This window comes from Narcine bancroftii, chromosome 1 (assembly GCF_036971445.1).
Source record: "Narcine bancroftii isolate sNarBan1 chromosome 1, sNarBan1.hap1, whole genome shotgun sequence".
Lineage (NCBI taxonomy): Eukaryota > Metazoa > Chordata > Chondrichthyes > Torpediniformes > Narcinidae > Narcine > Narcine bancroftii.
Window position 1 is genome coordinate 48855364 of NC_091469.1, and position 12354 is coordinate 48867717.

Sequence of the window (12354 nt, forward strand, 5' to 3'; positions counted from 1 at the left end):
CAGCAATTTTGGGGATTTTATGTCTATCTGTTTTTTTTTCTATATTTTTTTTCTTTGGGACAGAGACATTCACAGGAGTTGTTTGTATTGGATGATAGAGATCTGGGAGGGTGGGACTGGAAGAGATTTAGATTTAATTAATGGATAGTTATAAAACATTAAATGTTCTTAGTTTTAATGTTAACTGACTTCATAGTCCAATTAAAAGAAAAAGAATTTATGCTTATATGATGATATAGCAGTTTTACAAGAAACTCATTTGATTGAAAAAGAACATTTAAAATTTAAAAAAGAATGGGTTTGTCAAGTGGTATCTTCATCATTTAATTCCAAACCAAGAGGAGTATGAATATTAACAAAGAAAACATTACTGGTGAAAATTCAAAGTGTTATAACAGATCCTGTGGGAAGATATGTTTTGGTTCATTGTCAAATTTATTCTGAAATGTGGACACTTATGAGATCTATGCACTAAATTTAGATGATGAAATTTTATATGCGATTCTTTTTTACATTTGTCAGAGTCACATGAAAAATATTAATAAGTGCTGACTTAAATTGTTGTTTTGATCCTATAGTGGATAAATCAACTAAATTTGTAACAAAAACTAAAATGACTAAAATTACATTGAGTTTGATGAAGGATTGAATTTAATAGATATATGACGCAAGTTAAATCCTAAAGAGAGATTATTTTATTCCTATGGACATGATTCTTATTCTAGAATAGATTTTTTTTCTAATTTCTGCAGTTACAGGGAAGAATTAATTTTGTTGAATATAAATCTAAAGTTTTATCAGACCATTCTCCACTTTTAATGGTATGTACAATGCCTGATAATGAACTTTCACCATATAGATGGAAATTGAATACTTTAGTAATTTTATAAGAAATTCAGTAATTTTTTGGCTATAAATTCTATTTCAGTAGAAAATAAATTTGCTATATGGGAAGCACTTAAAGCTTATTTAAAGGGACAGATTATTAGTTATTCAGCTAAAATTAAGAAAGATTATTTGAAAGAAATTAATCAGTTGGATCAAGATATAGGGAAAAGTGGAAAACTGTTACAAAAGAAATCATCTGAAGAAAAAAGACAATTAATAAACAAAAAACCTTCAGTATAATACTATTCAGAAATATAGAACTGAAAAAAATTATTCAAAAAACAAAACAGAAATATTATGAATTGGAGAAAGGGCTCACAAGGTTTTAGCCTGGCAATTAAAAGCAGAACAGACATCCAGAGCAATGAATGCAGCTAAAAAAAAACATTCTGGGATGACTACATATAAACCACAATAAATAAATGACTTTTTAAAAGGATTTTATTCACAATTACATCAATCATAATCAATTCATGATGAAAATAAGATTAATATTTTAAAAATCTCAAATAGATTTACCTAGTTTGAATGCATAAGAGCAAAAAGATTTGAATTCTCCTTTTACAGCAAAGGAAGTAATTGAAGTAAATGAGTTCATTCTAAAATATTAAGTCACCAGAAAATGGGTTTCCTGTAGAGTTTTATAAAAAAAAATTGGAGGTATCAAATCAAGTATTGGAAACACATTCTCTTCCAGATTTTTTTTTTTAAACAGGAATTATTACAGTACTACCTAAGAAAGACAAAGAACTGTTGAAACCAGCTTCATATAGATAAGTTTTATTATTAAATGCTAATTATAAGCTATTAGCTAAAGTATTAGCAAATAGATTGATAAAATATCTACTGAAGTTAATATATATGGATCAAACTGGATTTTTTGAAAATCGAAAATCTGCAGATAATGTAACAAAGTTGATTAGTTTAATGTATTTTTCAAAAAAGAGGTGATTTAAGTGCTGCAGTGACTTTAGATGCAGCAAAAGCATTTGATAGATTAGAATGCGATTTTATTTTGAAGTCTTAAGAGAAATTTGGGTTAGGGTTAATATTTTTTGATTGGATGAACATTATATACAAGAACCCTATTGTGAATGTAGTGAATAATGGTCATATTTCAATAACTTTTCAATTGACTAGATCAAGTAGACAAACTTGTTGCCTGCTTTATTTGTTTTAGCAAATGAACCCTTTGCTGAATTAATAAGATAGGATTCAAAAATAAAGGGTATCAAAGTGAATCAGGAAGAACATAAAATACATTTGTTTGTGGATGATGTTTTGATTTATTCAACAGACCCATTAAATTCATTGCCCTAATTTAAATTTAGATTAAAGGAATATGGAAAAATATCTGGTTATAAAATTAATCAGGGAAAAAAGTGAAATTATGCCTTTAGTTAAGGGGGGGGGGGTTATACAAATTGTAAGAAGGTAATTGATTTTAAGTGGCCAGATGTGGGAATAAAATATTTAGATATTCTGGTGCAAGCCAAATCAGAAAAATTATTTAAATTAAATCATTCCACTTTAGCGGTATGCTGGGGGGGGGGGGGGGGATAAATGTGGGCAGAACCAGCACTAACAGCTCTAAACTCATGATAGCTAGACACAACAGGCTCCTATCTACTGCCACGAGGCATAGTGACTTAGCAGCACCCATAGGTCTACGGGGAAGCCCTGGCCTATTAACTTGAAAGTCATGAGGTAGTATGTACTCCAGATGTCATGACACCTTGTCACCTGTTGTTTGTCTATATCAAGCCTGACAGCACGTCAATAAATGTTTTTGCTCTTCTCTAGCTGAAACCTGAGGTGTGGTCTCATTATTCAATATGATGGCATATGTCCATAACTTACATCTGCCACACCCCATTATTAAAAAGAATAAAGAAAGATTTGGAAAGATGGAATATGTTACCTATTACTTTAATAGGTGGAGAAAATTATGTAAAGATGAATGTTTTTCCTAGAATACAATACCTTCCAATTCCTCAAAAAAAATTAAAGTATTAAATGCTTGTATTAGGAAATTTTTATGTAAAGGAAAGATGGAAAGAGTTTCTTTGGATAAATTAACTTGGAATTATGACTTAGGAGGTTTGCAGCTTCCTAATTTTATGAATTATTATAAAGCTGCCCAGTTGCATTTGTTAATGCAATGTATGATTTAAATAAAATTCCAGCTTGGGTATATATAGAACTTAGTAAAAGAGGGGAACCAAACCCACAAGATTTTATTTATAAATGGAATTTAAAGTTGTTAACAATGAAGAGAGACTTCTATATTGAATTGAGCTATGGAATAAGGTTGATAAAGAAATTGGGGAAGGATGTTTTTTTGTCTGGAAAAACATCATTATTCCAGAATGGATTGATTCTGTGTTTCATGGGAAATAAATTTTTAAAGATTTAGCAGTGTCAGGGAATTAAGATAGAAGATGTTTTTGAAGCAGGGAAATTTATTTATTTTAATAGAATGAAGTAGAAGTTCAAAATATCTGAAAATACTAGATTTTGTTACATCGTTATGAAATTTTTATGTGAAAATTATGGTCAAGAGCCATTATTACCAATAGAGATGGAATTAGAATTATTGTTACATGCTGGAAATATAAAGATATTTATTTCAATGATGGAGAAGTCAATACAAAAGAAAGACTGAAAAATAGGGTTTCATAATTCTAGACAAAGATAGAAAGTAGATTTGAATAAACAAATAGATGAATAAGATTGGATTGGGATATGTAGAGAAAACATGAAAAATACAATAAATGTAAGATATAGAATGGTGCAATATAATTTTATTCATCAGTTATATTTAACTCCATATAAATTTTTAAAAATTAAATCAAATTCTTTCAGATTTATGTTTTAGATGTGGACAGGAAATTTTTCTATTCTACTTGGCAGTGTCCAAAAGTTAAACCTTTTTGGTTAGAAATGGGTAAATTATTGGAACAAATAATGGGGATTAAATTCCCACAGGATCCAATGTTATTTTTATTGAGTCATATTAAGAATATTGAACCCAAGTTGAAAGTGAATATGTATCAAAAGAAGTTTGTTCAAAATGCTTTAACAATAGCAATAAAATGTATTGCCATAATTTGGAAGTCTGATACAGATCTGGGTATAGAAAGATGGTGTGCTGAAGCCCAGAATTGTATACCACTTGAGAAAATTACTTATAATTTAAGAAACAAACTTTATATATTTTGGAAGATATGGAGCCCTTATTTATAATATGGGGGTTAATATTTGAATGAAGCTCTGACATTCCCTTCTCTTTAAGGTCTCAGTATATTATAAGAGTCTTTAAAGTAATAGGCACACCTGTTGACGGTCTCTTGTCCCATTCTTACTCTTTTTTTCTTCTTTTGTAGGGGGATGGGGAGGGAGTTGTAAATGGGGTATTACAGGACATGTTAGAAAAGTAATGGATAAGATATGTCTTTAAAAGAGAGAGTTTGTAGGGGTTTAGTTTAGATTACACTTCACAGAGTAACACTTCACAAAAGACATCTCATTTAAAATGCAAGAGCATTGCTGAAGTAGGACGTTGTGTCACCAGTGACATTACAAAGACAATGGAACTCCTTTGGAAATAACTTCACAAGGAGGTGCAAATGGAACAAAGTCCAAGTTCAGACACTGATAAGATATTTCAAAGATTGGGGTTGGAGCCCAGTAGGAAGTAATTTGGTTTTTACAAGCAGAGAGAGGAATAACAAACAGATGATTTCTCTTTTGGGGACAGAGAGAAAGAGAGAGAGAGATTAGTTCTACAGTCGCAGTTGAGGCTGCAAAATGGCAAGCTGGCAGGCTTGTTGAAAAACCCCATTGTGAAGATAGGTTGTGAGTTCTGAGTTCAGCCTATTCAAAACCCTTGTAGTCCTTACAAAAGGAAATGGCTGGCTAGAGTGTTTCTCCTGAAATAAGGGAAACAAGAGGAACTCTGTGGTGACCTGGAAGAAGAGGTTATCATTTGGAAAACCCATTATGGGGAAAGTTTCTTCAGCAAGACACTGAGTGACTGATTGGAGGAAATCAGATTGTATGTGTCCAACGAGCAACAAATTTCTCTCTGAAACCAACAAGAACCTTCCTGAGTGGTAACCATTTAACTTTAAGCATCAGATCCAGGCAAAGGTTCATAAATGTAAATTCTGTGCACAGTATGAGAATTGCCTGATACCAGTGAACTTGGAGAAGTAAAAAGTAAATGATTGGACAGGGAAGTAAAAAACTTCCCTGAACATAAACACATTACATACACGTGCGCTTAGAATTAGAAGAGGATTAAATTTTGATCTTGTTATTGTGTTTTTTTAAGAAAACTAAAAGCAACTTTTATTTAAATAACCATTGTGTTGGTGAATTTCTATTGCTGCTGGGTTTTGGAGTTCTCTGGGCTCATAATGGCGGGGGTTCTTTTTTTTCTTGTATACATCACATCTTTTTAAAAATAGTTTATTTAATTTATTCAAGTAGATCGGAGTTGCCCTCAGCAGCCAGGTTTGCCAGTGGAATAGGCTGAGTTTCTTGCTTCTTTCCATTTTTCCACCTTTAGTAATCTTGCCAGCTTTTGTATCCATTTCAAATATAGAATGTGCAATTTGGCGCAACTTCAAAAGATTTTAGAAAAGTATACAGGGAAAAGAGTATTCTGAAGGTACAGAACTGTGAGAAGGACATCATCTACTCCATGTCACACCCCAACCGATGTCAAGACGCTGGCATTGTTTACTGGAATTACTACAGTTCTTAAGTGAAGTTGTTGGGAGCAACTTTTAGGATTTAGAATAAGCAATGATGGGTGACCAGCAATATCTTTCCCCATCTCGCCTTCATTTATTGTTTAATTTAAGCAGTGATACAGGTTGAGGTTTTGGGAACGGCAGATGTGGCAGCCTAAATTACAAACTGCAGTGAAATTTACTGAGTAGACAATGGCATGTTGATGGGAGAAGAAAAGAATCTTTAATACAGTGGCTAAGGTACTACTCATGCAAGCTACGACATTCCAATGCTATCAAGTGCTGTAGGAACTGATTGTATTCAAACAATGGAGAGTATTCCATCACACTTCCCATTTGGATAAAGCATTTTAAACAATGATAAATAGAGAGATCAAGGGTTTGGAACAAAATTGGGGAAAATCAGAGCAAATAGAGTTTGACTAGAATGAACCCCTGGGATACTGACCATTTCACAGAGAGACAGATTGTATTGCAAATTACAAATTGGCAAGAACACTTGCATGTACAAAAATAAAGGAAAATACCTTTGAACTTCCTAATACTTAGAGAAATAGGGCAGTACAGACAAGCAACTATTGAAGCTCCAGTGACCTGGGTTTAATCCTGATCTGTCTATATGGAGGTTGCATGTTCTCCCTGTTAAGGATTAATAGGTTAATCAACCACTGAAGATGGTCCTTTTATGGAGAAGAATCTGGGGGAGTTGAGATGTTTACTGTGAGATTCATGTATTATATTGGTCGCCCTTCAGTTCGAAGAAGACATGTTGTGTAGTTTATCTGTGGACAAGAAGGTGACTTTGCAGCCCCAGTCTGGAAATGCAAAGTCTAGCACAATGGGGGTACTGGAAGTCAGTTTTTGTAATGACTGTGCCTGCTTCTTGGTGACACCATTCAAGGTTTTCCATCAGCTTTTGGCAATACCGGTTTTCAAAACTGGTGTAGACTGCATAGCACAGGGCTCGCCAATGGGATCTGTCAGCAGCCACAGCTTCTAATTCTCTTGGCTGGATGCCACAGTAGCATAGGGTTTCCTTCAGTGTCTTTATAATGCTTGCGTGGATGACCTTGAGATCTCCTTCCGGTCTTCAGTTTACTATAGAGCAGCTGACAAGCCATTCATTGGTCATCCACTCTGAAGACACGTCGCACCCACTGCATCTGGGCTCTGATAATCAGGGATTCAATGTGGTGGACTTCGCATGACCTAAGACCTCCAGCTTGGAGACACTGATGCCAATGAATGGATGTCATGCATGTGGAATTCCTCTAGTTGTATGATGTGATTTCAGTACAGTCCAGGTCTCACATCCTTAAAGGAGAGAAGGGATGACCACAGCTTTGTAGACTTTCAGCTTTGTGGAGATGCGGATGTTGTGTTGATTGAGCACCCTGATACGCAGCGTCTCCAGAGCCTGGCCGGCCTTGCTGATTCTAGAGTCAATTTCTTTGTCCAAAGACCCATCACTCAAGATGATGCTCCCCAAGTATTTGAAGCTGTTTATATTTGTCAGCTGGGTGTCATCAGCAGTGATGTTTGGTTCTATGGTGTTGGTGTTTGGCACAGACTGATGGACTACTTCAATCTTGTTCAGGCTGATGGTCAGGCCAAAGAGCAGAGCAGCATCTGAGAATTTGTTCAACATGAACTGTAGATCACTACCTTTGAGTGCCAAGAATGCATGTCATCAGCAAAAAGTTTTTCTTGAATGATTGTGTAGAGACATTCCATCCATGCATTTAAGCGGCGAGATCAAAGAGCGAGGCGTCCAGACCGTACCTGATGTATGCTCCCTCCTCCAGACCTTGGACTGCACGTGACAACATGCAAGTGAAGAACAGATTGAACAAGACTGGGGCTAGTTCACAACCCTGTTTCACCCCATTAGAAATGGTAAATGCAGCTGATGTATCATCACTGCAGATGACCTGTCCTATCATTCCATCATGGAGCGGATGAATCATTTTTATGAATTTCCTTGGGCATCTGTACTGTCTCAAGTAATCCAAAGAGCCTCCCTATTTAGAGTGTCAAATGCCTTTGTCAGGTCAACGAAGACTTGTTCTGCTCGATGCACTTCTCCTGAACTTGTCTCACGGCAAATATCATGTCCACTGTACTCTGCTCTGGCTGAAAGCTACATTGCACCTCCAGGAGATTCCTTTCTGAGACAGTGACAAGTATGTTCAAGAGGATGTGGGTGAAAATCTTGCCTGTGATGGACAGCAGCGAGATAACCCTGCAGTTTCCGGAGTTTGATTTGTTTTCTTTGTTTTTGTAGAGAGCCACGATGAGGGCATTGCGGAAGTCATCAGGCATCTCTTCTGTGATCCAGATGTCTTCCAGGATGTCTTGGAATGCCTGTAATGCATTTGGGCTTAGAGCTTTGTAGATCTCAGCAGAAATACCATCCTGCCCTGTTGCTTTATCTGAATTCATCTGCAAGATCGCTTTATTGGCCTTATTAGTAGAGGGTGAGAGGTCTAGGTAATCCAGGACTGGCTGCTGAGGGATGTGCTGTAAGACATCAGGATCAACTGTGGACGGCTTATTAAGTAGGTTGGAAAAGTGTTCAGCCCAGCAGATTTTAGGATTTGTTGGGCCTGATGGCTTACTTCCAAGCTGTATGGCTCAATTATCCTAAAATCAGGAATGATCCAGTACATACAACACAGAAGCAGCAATGGGATTGAAATTGTTGGCACTGAGGACCCTTCTCAGTCCATCTGTAGAAGTTACCTTTACTTTAAACGGGGTCAAGGAAAAAGATGTAGGATAATATGTAATCAATTTAGTGGAAATCAGGTTGAGATTAACAGAGAAGATCATTAATGAGTTGTGCTTGAAAAGGGAAATAAGAGAAACTGAAGCAAAATAATTGTTCAGACTCAGGCAGCAGGATGGAGGTTTTACTTGGTGGAAGAGGCCCATAAGCTCCTTTCTTCTTGCAGGTGAAGATAAAGGAGTTCAAAGAGATGATTAGTTGTAGTGGAAAATGCTTTTCTTAACTGGAAAGAAGATTGAAGTACTTGATATCACACATGCTGAGACTTCTATCCCTTAGACTAGAGGTGACATTGAGGCCTGTACTTAGGGAAGGCAGGGGAGGAGGGAATGATGTTGGAATAAAGATGGTGGGGAAGTGTAAACATTTTGAGTCCAATAAATATGAAAATTCAATTCCAATCAGGAAAGCATTCCATACAGTGGCTAAATTTAAAGGATGAGCTGTCAGTTACCAGTAATTTGAGAGCGGGCTGGTTGGGAGCCGATGGTTACACTGAAACAGGCTCCTCTGAAGCAATGTGCAATATAACACCCCATGACAACTGGCTGGCAGATCTCTTGAAGAAATAAATACACAGCTGAGGATGGAATGCAGTCACTGCTATTTTTGTCAAGGCAGTAGAGCAGCAGTTCGTTGATTGGAGAACAATTAGAAGATAAATTATATCCCATCTAATGTCACAAGAAGACAAGGTGATTGAAGGTGAAAGCTGTTCATTACCAAATCTACAAGCTTCTGAGTATTGACATTCTCTCCCAAATATAACACTTTACAAACTTCCTAAAACTGTAACCTCTAATCAGTTCGATTAAACTTTTCTCATATTATTTTTCTCCCGCTGATGTTGCTTAACCCATTGTCCCCTCCAGTATATTGTTGACCTTCAGACTCCAACATCTGCAGTCTCCTGTGTGTCTCCAGATTAAACTAGATAATTGTCTCGCTCCCATTAAACATTGGTATGAGATCTACCCACAGCTCTCTAAAGAGTAAAACAACCTGCACTTCCCAGAGCATCTTTATCGCAGCCAAGCATCTCAAGAGGGTTCAGGGAAAGAAAGAAAATTAAGCAGATCATCATGTGGCAGAGCTGAGAGAGGTTACAAAAGCATCGGCAATTATTATTTTCAAGAGAGATTCTAAAGACAGAAATAAGGAGGTGAAGGAGAGTTAAGGAGAGTGTTAGAGAGCATAATAAGATAGTTTGCATTTTCTAAAAAGCAATTATTGGGAGGAAGTCACATTTACTTACTTGTGGGTGAAAAACTGCAAATATTTGATAGACATAACAGATTGAGCCGTGCAAAAGTTAATAATAATATTTATTTTTCTCCATACAAGGCCTTATACCTTTTTAAGAGTAGAATTCTATGACTGCATTCAGAGTCACTGTGTAAATAAATAGCATTGCCATCAATGGTCATGACTAAATTGGCAAATGGAGCCAGATCGCAGTCAGTGACTGACAGACACTCAATTTTATAAGAGACTATGCACTGTTTACACAGTATGAGTTTGTGTAAAGTGTAAAAAAAATACTTTTTCTTTCAGGGAATCTAAGACAAATTATAAATCCTGTATTTTCTCAGAGAGATCTATGTATAAACTCAACATCAATTAAAACCCTTTTCAAAACAACTTCAAAGCTACACTTTGACAAGATATCCTTCAGATTGTACTGGCTGCAGTTTTTTTTATTCATTCTCTACATGCAGATATTGACAGCGGCTGCTTCTGTTATCCTTTAACATTTATTAATCTTTATTAAGATACAGCACAGAAACCGGTTCTTCATCCCAGTCTGAATCAACCACTCATTTTCTTTAATCCTCCGTTGATCCTACAAAGTCATGTGATTAGTCCTCTATTCTATTCTCTTTCACTTATGATTGCATAAGCAAGTTCAGCTCCCACACAATCTATCAATTTGTTGATGATACCACCTTTGTTGGCCAAGTGACAGGAAAGGTTAAGTCTGAACCCAGGATGGAAGTCAACAATCTGTTTGGGTGGTGCCAAACAATAATTTCGCTTTCAATGTCACAAGACCAATAAGTTTATAGGGGACTTTTGGAATGAGAGGATGAGGGATCATGCACCTGTCTGCATTGATGGGACAGCAATGGAGAGGGTTAGTACTTTCAAGTTCCTGGGACCCAAAATATTGGAAGACCTCTCCTGGAGCCAGCTCAGAGGCTGTGAAGGCGGCACAGCAAAGCCTCTACAATCTCCTCCTAAAGGTCAGAGGAGATCTGGTAATGTCATTGAATATTCTATCAAATATTTACATATGCTCACTGATTGCATCAAGTCCTGGCTTGGTAATTCAAATACCCTGGAATGCAGAAGGCTGCAGAAGATGACAGGCGTAGTCACATTCATCGTGAACTCGAACTTCCCATCATCATAAAGGATCCACATCACCCTCATCACAACCTCTTCTTGCTTTTACCTTTGGGAAGAAGGCACAGAAGCCCAAGGTCCAGCATCTCTAGATTCAATAACAGATTTTTTTTCCAATGGTTACATGGCTCTTGAACCTCCCCTTACCACCCTAACTATAAACTGTTCCAGAACCACAAAAAAATGTCTTTACTACTGTACAAATTATAACTCTGAACAGTTATTACCTATTACATATTTATTATCTTTTCTGTAATTTGATATATACTATCATAGCTTTTTTTAAAATATAAGCACCTATTTGGTCGCAGCAAGTAAGAATTTGGGGGCATATGTACATTGTATTTAGGTTTATGATCTTATATTGGATTCTATCTTTCAACCAACAGCTCTTATGCTCTTCAACCTCCCCATACTATCCTAACCCTAACCATAAACTAGTCTGGGTCCACCAAAAGACCTGTTTGCACATTTGAGATGCAAAACTTGTTTTTCGTGCACTAACTGGAACTGTGAATATTTATCTATCTTTTTAAATCATCTCTTTTTCTGTCCTGGAATATTATGGTAATTTAATGTATACTACTGTTGTTGTTTTGTATGTACTGGTGTGGCTGCAGCAAATAGGAATTTCATGTGAATTGTATTTAGGCATATCATAATAAACTCTTGCTATTCATTATTTTTATTCTCCCTTTAATCATAAACTCTCCCCAGCTTCTACCATTTAACCTTTGCACTATTGACCAATTAACAGGTAGATGGGAGGAAACTGGGAAAACCTTCACAGGAAATCTACACCCATGGTCAGGATTGAATCTTTAGTAAGACAGTGCAGTGCAGTTCAATAAGCCAGTGCACTTATTGGCTGTGCTGCCCAATTGTCCTGGGGAGGTGTTGACAAGTAGTGGCTTTCTAAGTCATTTTGAGGGAAGCTAATAGACAACCATACTGATGTGGGCAGTTTTCTTTCTTTCAAGGGTATATGTGAAGCAATTTTTTTTTAAATTAGAATACAATAACTTTATGGCTACTTTTACAAATACTGTAAAAAAAAACAACAAAATTGAAGTTATCAATCTAGGTGCTTAAAATATCCAATAACATAATTATTACACTTTACCCTGGAGCAATCCAGAGGCTCAAATTCCACAATGTGTGTATAAATAGTAGAAAAATTAATTGCAACTTTGCTCATGGTTTTGTTGCAAATATTATAATGTTTTTTTTTTAAAAGTCAACATTTTAGTTCAGACATTCTATAACTTTTACCATGCAGGTGTACCTTCTGATCAACTATTTCATATAGTGTGCATATGGACTGCTAATTGCTATTTGATTTTAGTAATTATTTAAAATTGCAAGAACTAGACAGTTGTGATGAGCAAAAGATAATTAGAAAGGCAGCAAGAAAATATCATAGCAAGAGAAAGATAAACCCAATGGCTTTCCTGCTCATAACAATCAACTCAGGAATTCATTGTCTATACCCCTCAGTTACTCAAAACAACA

General features: G+C 36.0%; 1 protein-coding gene across 2 annotated transcripts in view; it reads right to left on the minus strand.

Moving 5' to 3' along the window:
* Positions 1–12354, minus strand: part of tmod1 (tropomodulin 1) — an 81131-nt gene that overhangs the window by 48392 nt on the left and 20385 nt on the right. The window lies entirely within an intron of this gene.